This window comes from Lathamus discolor, chromosome 6 (assembly GCF_037157495.1).
Source record: "Lathamus discolor isolate bLatDis1 chromosome 6, bLatDis1.hap1, whole genome shotgun sequence".
NCBI lineage: Eukaryota > Metazoa > Chordata > Aves > Psittaciformes > Psittacidae > Lathamus > Lathamus discolor.
The window spans coordinates 50,354,967-50,366,949 of record NC_088889.1 but is presented as its reverse complement, the minus strand read 5'-3'; the positions used below and the strand labels follow the sequence as shown (position 1 = coordinate 50,366,949).

Sequence of the window (11,983 nt, the reverse complement as noted above, 5' to 3'; positions counted from 1 at the left end):
TCCCTTCTGTGCTGAGGTGTGCAGCCAAGGGCTGCCGAGGTAAAAGCTGCTGCCCAGTGTGAGATTTGGGCTCACATTTCTCATGGCAGTTTACACAGCTGCTTTTGCACAGGGACAGTTTGCACTTGTGCATGTGCTTGGGTCTCACCAGAAAGCTTCTGCTCCCTCATCACCTCATGGGGTAAGGGGAGTCAGCAGGGATAACAGAGTAAGGACTGCTGCTCCCTGGAGAATGGAATATCCCATCCTTTGGCAGTATAGTCCTGTACTGGGGATCCTTCCCTTATAGTACATAGGTTGCAGATCCTTTAAAGAAGTGAGAAGCCATGCCAGAAGGTAAACGTCCTGGGGGCACATGCCTGCCTGTAACTGCTGTGGCAAGAACAGAGGGGAGACAAACCTATGTGCTAACATGTTGATGTGCCTTGTGCAAGGTATAAAGCTCCTGTCCTGTTCCATGGCCCTGGAAACCAGCCCCCAGTCATCTTCTGCCAAAGTCAAATAGCAGCTTTGGAGGCAACGTGTATTTTTTACCTTAAAATGACTTGATGTCTCACAACTTGTTATTTGACTTCAGCTGAAAAAATGATGGGGTGGTTTCTGCAAACACAAACCAAAGCATGCAGCTTCAAATGGATCCCAGGACCAACGCTGCCTGTGTAATTACACTGCCTATATTTAATCTTTCAGAAGTGTTCGGCAGATGCTTTAAATTTCAGATATGCAATTTCTTCTGCTCTAAGGCTTGGCTACCCTGCTCTTCCCCTCCCTTGCTTGCAATACACGAAGTCGAGTTAATATACTAGGAGGGTCCAGGAGTGATCGCTGCTCAGTAAGTGCACATCTCTATCTATATATATCCACGAAGATCTCTTGGAGAGGTGTGTGTGTGTGAGTGTGAGTGAGTGTGAGTGTGAGTGAGTGTGAGTATGAGTATGCTACATGCAAGACATGCTCTGCCTTTATTTATTTAGGAAAGGGTTTGCTCTGGTTTTGTTGTGCCTTTCTTTAAATGATCTGAAAAATCTCCCCCTGGGTTCAGGAGAATAAATATGCATGGCTTGTAATTTGTTGCAGCTCTCGCTCCCAGCTGATAGGGTGACGTGGAGTTTGGAGGCTCGCAGATTGGCTTTTTGATTTGGCTTCTTGCTGCAGTTGTGCAAACCTCGCTGGCTCCCAGGAACCCGGCTCAGCGCTTTGCCGTGCTCCGTAACGGTGGGAAGCCTGCACCGAGCCCCGATGGTGTGAGAGCGGGAGCGGGGGAAGCCCGGCACATTCAGTGGCAATCTGGGGTACAATCCATTTTCTCTTCCCCCCTCCCTCGACCCCCGCTCATCTCCATCCTCCTCCCCCTCCGCCAGACCTCCCTTTCCTCCCCAAACTCCACCGCACGGAGCTGAAGATCAAGGCTGGTGGATTTATCAACATTTTACCTCCACCCCCCACCCCCTTTTCCAGATGCACCTCCCCGCTCACCCTGACAGCTGCAAAAGAGAGCACAGGTTTTGTAGCGAGCAAGGCAACTTGGACTGACATGCAAAGGCGAACCCCCCCATGCCCGCACGCACCGTCGGTGAATCACCGGGAGATGCAATGAGCTCCCGTTAGGAACCGGAAGGATTTGTACTGGGAAGAGAGCGGAGCCCCCACCCCCCCAGCCCGACCCTCCAAAAAAAAGTCAGGAAAGCAAGCAGAAGGGTAAGTAAGAGGGTGCTGCCCCTGCTCCGTAGGGGACGCTAGGCTGGCGGTTAAGTTTCCTGCTGTCAAGCGGGGCTTCACGCCTTGCATGGCGATGGCCGGGGGGCGAGGGGCTCTTCCCAAGCTCCTCTCCCAGCTGGGGAGGGGGGACACAAGGGGATTGAACGTTGCCCGGGCGCTGGCAGCTCGCTTCAATGGCTCTGTTTTCCCGGAGCTGCGGTGGCTCCGTGTGTGTGTGTGTGTGTGTGTGTGTGCGTGTGTGTGTGCTGCGGGGGGAGGGCGCTGCGGGATGCATGGGTGGATGGATGGATAGATGGGTGGATGGATGGATGGGTGGATGGATGGATGCGTGCCGGGGAGGGGGCGCCGGGCCGGGCGCTGCGTGGCCGGGGCCTGGCAGAGGGAGGGAAGGAGAGAGCGGGCGGTGGGAGCAGCCCTAACCTGCGGGCCCGTGTGCATCGGCCCCGGGATCCCGCCCGCCGCCGGGCGGGGGTGCCCCGGCGCGGCGCGGCTCGGCTCGGCTCGGTGCGGCGCGGCCCGCAGGGATGCCGGGGAGCCCGGGCAGGGGGGGGGCGGCTGTGGCCGGGTCTGCCGGGCTGGGTGAGCGGCTCTCATGCAGTGCTTTCCCCCCTCCGTTATTTATTTATCTATTCTAATTGTTTCAATTTTCATCTTTTCCCGGGGGGGGGGGATGCGGGGGGGGGGGGGGGGGGGGGGGGGGGCGGCAGGGCCGCTGTCCCAGGCAGCTGTCGCGCTCCGTCCACCGGGCCCAGCTTGTTTATCCCGGGTGTCAAATATAGCTGCTGCGCCAGGCTCTGCCCTAAATAGGGCACGGGGCCGGTTGCGGGGCCCCCCGCAGCCCCCGACTGGTGGAGGGGGAGAAACGATACACACGCATGCACGCATATGAGCTGACCTAAATGTTGGGTTATTCCATACTCTTCCTCCCTCCCAGCCTTGCTTCAGGGCTTCCTTTTTTTATTTCACCTGTGTCTGAAGTATTGCTCACCCCGCGTGGGAGATGAAACCCTTGCAAGTGCATTTGTTTGGCGGTTTTGTTTTTTAACTGTTATTTTAAAATGTGAGGCTATGGCCGTTTCCCCCTTCACTCTCTCCCCCCCCCCCCCCCCCCAAGTGGAGCTGTAGTGTAATGGTTGGATTCCTGTCTCCTCGTTTTGTTTCTGAGCTTGCTCTGGGGTTTTCTCCCTAGCAATCTGTGTGAGATTTAAGGTGAGACACTGAAGGAGCAGTGAGGGTGAGAAGGGGTGCCTTATGCACATCCTCCACTCCTCATGCTTATATGTATGTTCCTTTAATTCCCCACATCACTTTATAGAACAAAAGGGTGATTTTGTTGAGCTGGGTTTTATTTCTGGAGAGGACAGGGCTGGAAGACTTAGGTAACAGTCAGCAGCATCTTCCCATTCAAGAGCACTCATCATCCCGTGCTCCCTGGAGCCTGGCTGGAGGCCCAGGAGAGCAGAGCTGGCTTTGGGGGACTGCTAAGACACAGATGCCTTGAAGATGCTCTGTAGGTTTGGTGCAGCAGGGAGAAGCGTCGCTCCCCCATGGCACAAGCATTTCTAGGGTGTCCCTAATGCTGCTCTATCCACTGCCGTTGCAGGTGTTTGTTTATGGTTTAGCTGAGACAGTCGTGCTTGGTGCTTATGTTCAGTCTCCTGTGGTCAACTGGATCAAGACTTATGTCCTGAGCAGAAGTAGTGATGTTAGAAAAGAGCACATCCTGCTACTGCTGGGAGCTAGCAAGGGGCCCTCAGTTCAGCCACAAGCGTAGAATGTGATAGTAGTCAGATCTGTTGCCCCCTGTTGTAAATAAAAGGGTGTAATATCCAGGGTGGGGAAGGAGAGGACTGGGATAGAGAGCCCTAGGTATAAGGCACAGTACAGCAGTTGTCTTTTTTTTTTTTTCCTAAACCATATATGAGCCTTGCTTTAGGAAGTGTTCAAGCATTCCCCAAATGCCCAAGGTATGACAAGCTGTGGTAATCCCTCACTGAGGTCCTGTTGTGAGAGCAGTGGAAATGCAGGTAGGCTCCTGCTGGGCACATTGTTTCATCTCCCTGGGTCTCATTTGTATTGTTAATGATATGTTTCTACCTGCGTGGGGATTTGGTGAGGGCATGGTTTTAATAACTAGTGGGTGAGAGGGTGAGAGAGGGAAGGCAGATGCATTGCCATCTGAATGCCACTGTGTGTAGCGCTTGTCCCTGGCAGAGAGATTGCCCCCTTCCTCTGCACAGCTGCCACTGACAGGATGGCACCTGGGATGGCAGATGCTGTTGCCAGGTGGAATAGTCTTTTCCATCACTCTGGGCAGTGCAGGAAGCATGATCTGGGGTGTCCTGAACATCAGTACCCAGAACAGGAGAACGGATGGGAACTGGATGCAGAGCATGGCCTGAGGCATGCACCGCTCTGTGCCCCATAGGCTGTTGTTGGGCCAGTGCGAGGATGGGAGCTGCCCCGTCCCACTGGAGCTGACTTTGTTGTGGGGAGCCATGAAGAGTTGTTCTGCATGGTGGTCGAAGGGCACTTGGGCCAGGATGGTTGGCTTGTAGGAAGGAAAGAGGTACCCGTGGACAAGTCCAGCCTCCCTGCTTCCTCTGCCTTCCTCTGGAGCTGGTGGGACTGAACTCAGATGAGGCTAGTCTGAGCATGGCAGATGCTATGGTATTGCTGGTTGGACAGGTCAAGGGATTGCTAAGGGCCTGGGATGACCTGCTGATGTGTTGTGCCTGATCCACATATATCGCTGCTCCACAGGGTCCTCCCTGTGACAGACATCTCCAGCCCCAAGGCAGGGAAGTGCCATAATGGAGTGTGTCAGCACTTTTTGTTACAAACTGAGTTAAGATGTATTCCCTCTGCCAACATTTTCAAGTGAAGCACTATATAGATAAATGGTCTGTCTGTCAGGTTTTTGTTTGCTTGTTTTAAACAAACAGCATCAGTCTCCTCCCCTAAGCTTCCCCAATGACCAAGTGGCGTTGACAAATAGTTCCTTGTTCTTTGTTGCTGTTGTGTTTCAGATGCCTTTCATGTGCTTCAACAGTTAAAAAAAAAGGCTTTGATTGCTGGCCAAAAAATAGTATTTTTTTTTTTTTCACTCAGGCAGTAATATCTGATTCTATGTTAGAAAAAAAAAAAAAAGAAACAAAAACCAATGAAGGAAATTAAATTACACAGATAAAAACATCTTCTTAATAGGGAGAAAAATATCTCTGAAGCCAGGAAATTGATAGTTGTGATACTCTGTCTACCATCACCCACTGCATTTAGGTATTGTGGCATAGATTAATACTATCCTTGATTTACTGTTTAGATACTGGAAACTCCTAAAGGCATCAGCCTGGTTGGGGGCCCAAGTCTCAAATGTCTAATAAATTATAGTCTTTGTCCTGGAGACTTCCATGCATTGAAAGATACACGAGATCACAAGCTGTTCTCAGGGCAACCTTAAAATACCTCTGTGCTGCTGAGCCTGTGATTCTGTATTGGCTGATTTCAGTGATGGTGGGGCTGTGGGGTTTGGGGTGAAGAGCTTGCTGTCCTTGCTTCACCAGCATGAAATCCAGGAACCACCTCACATGGTTCCTCCTGCAGCCTCAGTGGGCTGCTGCACCATTTGGGGACTAATATGAGCAGTAGTTGGCTTCCCTCCTTCCCCTCTGTTCTTTCTGCCTTCACGCTTTAAACTGTGGACTGTGGCTGAGGGCAGTCACAGGTGTGTGTGTGAAGTTCAGCACCGTGGCCTCCCAGTCTCCCCTCCAGGCAGCTCTGACACACGGTTTTGCAGGCATAGCAAGGCATTAGGTGGCAGGGATGGGTCATGTCATCCTGAAGGTACCACCCCCTCCCATCTTGTCATGACAGTGTCGCAATGAGAAGACCCAGGTGCCGTTGTTCCTGTGGTACAGCATCAAAAAGTAATTACCTCACCCCATAAGACGCATTTATAAACAGGTGATGATCATGCCCCCATGCTCCTTCAACTCTTAGTTTTCTGGTAATTCTGTCTTTAAATCGGCTTGCTGGAGCCTTTGATCACACAGCTGAGCTGTTGTTGATGTCTCTGACAGTTGACATCATGGGAGAGAGTGGTGCTTAGGGGTCTTAACATTTCTTTTATGATAACTTGTTTTCTAACAAAATCCTCCAATGAGGATTTTCCATCATAATAAAACAAAGAGCTTTGCCAGAGCACTCTAGATTTAGGGAGAAGCTTCTGTTTCCATTCAGCATTTCCATCCAGTAGCAGATTATTTCAAGGCTGAAAAACTGGACTTGCTGTGTTTGCTGCCTTTCTCTACTCTGCTGTCTTTTTACCTAAGCCTCCTAACTCAGGACAGCAGCAGAGACAGCCAGGTCAAGAGCAATCAGAAATACTAAATACCCTATGCTGCTGGGCATGTTTTGCAACCACGGAAGCGTCAAAGAGTTTTAGAAGCTGTAGACATATGAGACTGCATTGCCAGTGCTTTCATTGTCACCCTGTCCTAGGCTGGTACTGGGAGGCTTTCTCAAAGCAAACAGCAGCACTCTCCAGCAGCAACACAGAATACGGTTTTAACCAAAAGAAATGTAGTGATGTAGGTATGTACCTGTGAGAGGGCACTTACATCTGACTGCTGAGGTCATGTTGAAGGTGATATGTCCAGGAGTGAGTGGGGGCTTACAGTGTTGACAGTGCCAAGCGCACTGCCAATGAGTCTGTATGCTGCATGATGGTGAAAGCTGGCTTCCTTCCTGAGGGACACAGCTTCCCAAACCCAAACTGGAGTAATGATCTGTGTGAAGAGGCTGTCCTTTTGCCCTCCATACTGTTTGCTCTCAAGAAACTTTGGTTTGAGACAGAGGCCTGGGTATCACCTTGAGGTGGACCTTCTTTGGTGGGAACTAATATTTTGAGGTTGAGCCTAAAGTTGGCCTTAATAAGCACCTTTATGCTCTATCCTCTTCCACGGTTTTGGTTGGGATTACTCGGTAACTCTTGAACATGCATGTTGGTTGGGAAAAATGGGGGTGAAGATGTGTCTCTTTCTTTGCATAGCAGGATGAGGCTGTTAATGGCCCAGAAGGTGTTGCAGAATTCACTGCTGCAAGAGGCAAACCTGCCCCTGCCATGCTTGCCATTTTTACCTTGGTTTCTTCCCACCCTGCCTGCTTGTTCCTGCTCTTCTCCTACCCGTGCAGGGTATTGGCATGGAGGCATGGGTGGCCTGGGTTCAGCTTGCTTTTTAGCCAGGTCTGTTCCTGGTCCTTATTCATGGCATAACCATGCAAACAGCTGTGCTAACAAAAAGGGGGGAGCTAATGAAGAGTGAGAACAAAGGGCTGGAGGTGGAAAACATTCAGGTTGGCTTAAGAAGCCCTGCTTCCACCTGTAAAGCTGCCGCCTGGATTGCCTGCAGCAGTTAAGGCTTGGAGTTGGTTCAGCCTTGAAGTCTGCTCTTGATGAGATGGATAGTGCTGAATGCAAATTAGTTGCAAAGAACCTAAGAGTGATGGGGTCTGCAAAGCGCTTAAGCTATTAAGAGGCACAAGAATCAGCAGGGAAAAAAGGACAAAATGTTTTTAAATATAAAATCTTCCCAAGAACATGCACAGTGGTTGATCCTGATCTAAAAAACTAAAAATCAAACAGCGAGCCTAGGCCAAGCTGTTTTACAGACACAACATGCCAAGTGGACTCAGGTTCCTCAAGAAGAGGATAAAATGAAAACTTCCCCTCTGCTCTCAATTCTTTCAAGTCCCTTGAAAGCTTCACACTAGCACTCAGCACTTCATCAACAACAATCTCTCCATGTTGAAGCCTCCAGACTGCATTCCCTGGCAGCGCAAGTGGGAGTGGTGCCAGCTGTTTTATTAGGTTTGCACCCACGGAGCCCACTAGCAGGGAAGGACCTGACTCCTTGTCCTCACAAGGCCGAGCGAGCTAAGTTTGTGCTGCTGCCCTGCACTCATTGAGGGTGCTGCGCTCGGCCAGCGTGTGGGTCCTGGGGGAGCTGCCTGCTTTGAGGCTAACTGGGGGTCCCTGTGTGAAGACATGGGGACCAAAGCAAGGTGGAGGTCTCAGTGTTGTTTTCTTCAAGATGCAAGGCAAGGTTCTGTGTGTGCTTATCCTTTGTGAAGGATCCCAATTAAAGATAATGGCATGCTGCTGCTTTTGTTTTGGCAGACCCCTGATCAAGAATGAGCCTTTCAAAACAGAAAAGAAGCAGAGGGGATGCAGCTGGAGTTAGATGTGATGGGGTATTCTCCTAGAGAATGCACTAGAGTTTGCCCTGATGTAAATTACTGCCTGCTCTGATTCTATAAACACCATTTTTTCCCTTCCATTTTAACCTTCCAGATAAGTTTCAGGTTCACTTCTTCTAGTAAATGTTTCCTTTTCTCTAACTTAAATAATCCATCTCCTCAAAGCTGACCTGACAGATGTTTCCCCTGGTGACCCTTGTGTGCACAGTACACTTCATGAAACCCTGGCTTCTGTGGGACAATGCAGCACCAGCAGTGACCCTGCTGGTGTCCCAGCTAAAAATAAAGCCCGTTCCTCCTGGCAGAATTGGGGTTTGCTTTTAAGTAGGTAGGCAGTTTTACCCATCAGCTGCACTGTGCTCTTGTGCCAGGCAGAAGGCACAGTTTAACCTTCAAAGCTCGATGGAGCTGCTTCCCCTCTGGGGATTTGCACCGGGAGACTGAAGGTGAGATGCTCAGCTGCACTTAGTTCAACTACATCCCTCCCAAAACATTGCTGGCTTGCCTGTTGCCTGGCTAGATCCATGTCCTTGCTGCTTCATGCATCCCAGTGTGACACGACCAACCCTCCTTCCCCCAGATCTGTCCATTTCCCCCCTCTGCTTTTTCTTCTAAAATATCTAGATTTCTTCATGATTCTCCAGTAACTGCCCCAGGTACCCAATTCCTGCAACAAGTCCTTGCCTTCTAGCTTCCCAGTCTTCTAACAGCATCCCTCATGTGTTCAACCCCCCATTTATCCTCTCTGCATGGCTTTCTGCCTGTCTGCCAGGTCCATATGAGCTTGGCTGCTGGGACAAAGCAAGAGGTCAAGAAGCAGATGCTCAGTTAAGAAGGGCTTTTGCAGCTTTCACCATACACGCACATTAGTGAATTCCACAAAAGCTGGCGAGGTTGAAATATGCTCTGGAGCAAGAGGAGGGAAGCATCCAGAGGCTGGTGAATCTATGGATATTTTGAGTGTTTCCATGCACATCTATTTTTCCTTGGAGTCTTTGAGTACATCATTTACTTCTTAAAGCATTGAGTTCCACAGGTTGCACAAATGTGTGGCGTAGAGCTTAGGAAGTGCTCACTAGATAAAATGCCCTGAGTCTGGGAGCTTTCTGCTGGTGTTAGCCTTGAACTTTTCACCTCATGGGCCAGTACTGTCCCTCGAACAAAAGCTGATTTCCCACAGAAGGCTTAGGGAAGGAATGTGGGAGTTGTGCTTGACTGTGCATGATTCCAAACCTGATCTACCTGCTGTTGCAAAGAGAGCACGAAAAGGTGGCATGGTCGTAGTTCGCAAGTGTCTGCATGGGAGCCAACAGCTGTCAAGCACAGCTGGCTGGCTGCAGTCACCTCGGATATGAGGGTGGTGGTCTCTCAGGTGTCACATTCTTATGCTCTTCATGAGCATAACATGAACCAGTGGTGATGGCTTGCTGATGGGCTGGCCAGCACAGAGGGCCAGAAGAGTGCCTGATGCCTCTTGCTTGGCTGGTCACTGGGAAGGACCACAGGTGTTGTGGGAGCAAGGTTCAGGAGAAGGGGCAGGGGGAAGTGTTTGTTTGCATGTGTGCAGGGGGGAGCAGAGGGCAGGGAGAATGGGCTGAAGAGGGATATTCCTGCAGCATGGAGGGTTGTTGGGATACAGGGCTCGAATTAATTGAAAACCCATTTTTATTCATTTACCTGCTCATTGAGTTCCCACAGTAAAACAGATTAATTTCAAGGCTCTGCTTGTCTTTAAAAGTGACCATCCTTTTGTCAAAGACTTTTTGTGCTTGTTCTTTCACCTGTCTGCGTCACTGACATGAATGAAATAGTATACTGGTGGCTCTGCCTAGGGTAACGCTCTTCCTGTCCCACTGCTCTTCACCCACTGGTGTTTGGGGGCTGTTGCTTCTCTTCCGGGCAAAGTGTTTTTTTCCATCACTTGTGACAGGATTCCAAGATGACAGGAGTTACTGTTACCAGCATTGTCAGGAAGAGCTGGGTTCAAGGCACCACCACAGAAGTATGGCTGGCAAGGAGAGGCTTTCTGGGCTGAGGGAGCAGGGGATGGGGGCTGAGTGTGGAGTAAGGGTGTGAAACAGGTTGTTCATTCCTGCCTTAGCTGTTGCTCAAGTCAGCCCTCCACCGAAACTCCCAGCAAGAGAGGGGCCTTGCCATTTTCTTGCCTTAGCCTTGTCTTAGGGGAGATTTGGACTTCGAAGCAAGTAGAGCACGTCTCAGTTTTAATCTTCTCTTTGCAAAAGTGGAGGGGAAGATAGTTTCTGCAGAGCCTGAAGAGGGCTTAAGCTCCTACTAGAACTGATGGAGATGTGGGACAACTAGCATCCATATGGAGGCTGTGTCCCTCAGCAGCAGGATAGAGGCTGTCCTCTCTCTTTGCCTTGGTGGCTCAAATAGACTGTATAGTGGGTGGCTGGGCAGCTGCATGGGATAAGCATGTTATACAAGCACCTGTGTTAAGCCTGTCATTGTACCTTCAGGATGAGGCATTTGAGGATGCTGATCCAAGGTGATACTGGGATCATTTTCTCCTCCCCTTGTCTCATTTCAGTGTATCTGGCTGATGTGGTCACCTCCCATGACTCAGCTGCTCCTGTTGGCAGGACTAGTTACAGCAAATCCATAGCCAGCATGGAGCACTGGGAAGAGGGAGGAACCAGACTGGGAAGGACAGGAATGCATTTGGTACGGAGGAAGCAGGAAGATGCCCTCCAGCTGATGTATGTGGTGCAAGTTGTGAAGAGGAAGTAGATGAAGCTTTCCTTTTGGAGGTTTATGTTAAATGCAACGTTGCCAAAAAGCTCCTCAGGCTGCTCTTACAGTAGAATAAGCTGGCTCTGCTGACTTGGGCTCATTGGACCTATGCTGATGTATGCCAGAGAAAATCAGTGCCTAAGGATTCTGTCTTGCTTCTCTCTTGCTGCCTTCAGCTGACGGTATGCAGGTTGACTGGGCCGGAAAGATAGTCTTAATTTTTAAGATGACTTTGCATAAAAGGAGGCTTTTGGAAGGGAGGGTCAAGGGACAGAAGCTGATGTAAGTAGTGGTCTGAATTCAGTGGAATCCTATCTTTTCCACTTGGGGATGAACAACAGCATGGTTACTATATACTTTGCTAGGAAATTCTTCGGATACACAATGCCCTGCATTCAGTTTTAAAATGTTCCTCACTAGCTTCTAAGTTAAGACTTGCTGACTGCTGGGAATTAGAAGAGTATCATTGCGGGCATAGTAGAAATGACAAGAGAGGAGCCTCATCCTTTTCAGACCAGGAGCTTTGTTGTACGCACTGCTCCCAAGCTGGGATACACATACAAGTAATCCTGAGTTTCCGAATCTCCTTGAAGGATCAAGTCACACATTTACCTGGTTTAGCCCTGTACCTTCTGGGTGTGGAACCTGTCCAGCGCTCTTGGCAGGAAACAAGAAATAAACCTTGGAGAAGACAGCAGTGGCCTCTTGTAGTCATCTGTTTGGTCTTCTGCAGGAATTTTGAATCATGTTTAGGTTTCCAGTGGAAAAACTGTGATTTCAGTGGGGTCAAGGTATCCAAGCAGGTTAGAGAACTGCTTTGTTACGCTTCTAACTACCCTGTGAAATCTGCTCCTTTGTGACTCCTTCTGTAAAATAGCTGAGAGGTGTTGAGGCTGTGGATAGAGCAGAGGACAAAGTTAGGGCTGTTGTAACAGTGAGAGAGAAAGTGTGGGTATTGTGGCTGACTAGCTTCAGATTTCAGATTACTTACCCTTAACAAGACAGAGTGGGGCAGCCAGTGAGCAGGGCAGAGCTGCAGTCAAAACACAGACTGAGGGGAAAAAGGTGAATATTCCTGTCTGGTAATGCCATAGTGAAGGACAGATCTCCTCCTGTCTTTACTATAGAGATCAGAGTGACATATGGCTTTATACAGTCCACAAGGAAAGCCTTCAGAGGGTGCGGGGAGAAGAAATGAAGGTGGGGCAGCAGATAGTCTGAAGACTGTTGGTACTTGCTGTAATTGCCACAG

General features: G+C 49.9%; 1 protein-coding gene across 2 annotated transcripts in view; it reads left to right on the top strand.

Annotated features, from left to right (window-relative positions):
* Positions 1 to 1,179: 1,179 nt before the first annotated feature.
* The window catches only part of SLC8A3 (solute carrier family 8 member A3), a 112,435-nt gene continuing 101,631 nt past the window's right edge, over positions 1,180 to 11,983 (top strand). For both annotated transcript variants that reach the window (XM_065686793.1, XM_065686792.1), the window contains exons 1-2: positions 1,180 to 1,292; positions 1,459 to 1,698. The gene's annotated coding sequence lies outside the window, so the exon portion shown is untranslated. The remainder of the gene's footprint in view (positions 1,293 to 1,458; positions 1,699 to 11,983) is intronic.